Raw genomic sequence first — 655 nt, forward strand, 5'->3', positions numbered from 1 at the left:
TGTCATTTTTTATTTTATTTTAATTACTCGCTATTTTTGTTAGCTGGATCTTATCCAGGATTTTCGTTCGAAAAAGGGTGTGTCTAAAATAAACTTTGCTCGGGACGAATTTTGGTCGGGAGACTTATCCCAAGAGTTTGTTCCTCCTGAAGGAGGAAGTTTTTTTAGAGTTTTCTTCTTACCTGTTTAAGAGTCAGAGATTTTTTTGGAGGAGGGGGGATATTCTGGTACCCCTTCTTCTTGGATACGGGCCTGATTACTGGTAATAATTACCTCAGACGGATAGCTAAATATTCGAATAAATTTTAAAGCATACAAGATAATAATTTTTGGTATATATAGTATACCAAAAAAATAATTTTTGGTTGGTATATATAGGATAACGAATAAGCCAACGTTTGTGGGAAGTAGCGAAAACCAAACCATCAAAGGAATATTCGAAAATTTATTTTTGTTTGATTTTAAAATGACAAAAGATTGTAGACAATAAGCCTGCCATAATATAAAGAAAGAAACGATCAAAAAGGGGTTTTTAAGGCCCAACGTTAATGCTGAAAAAATTCATGGATTCGGAGCTTGGCCATCTCGGAGATTTTTTATTTGGGAATGGTTATCCAATTAGTTAATGAATTCTATGACTGAAAAACATAATAAA

Source organism: Artemia franciscana, chromosome 7 (genome assembly GCF_032884065.1).
Source record: "Artemia franciscana chromosome 7, ASM3288406v1, whole genome shotgun sequence".
NCBI classification, from domain to species: domain Eukaryota; kingdom Metazoa; phylum Arthropoda; class Branchiopoda; order Anostraca; family Artemiidae; genus Artemia; species Artemia franciscana.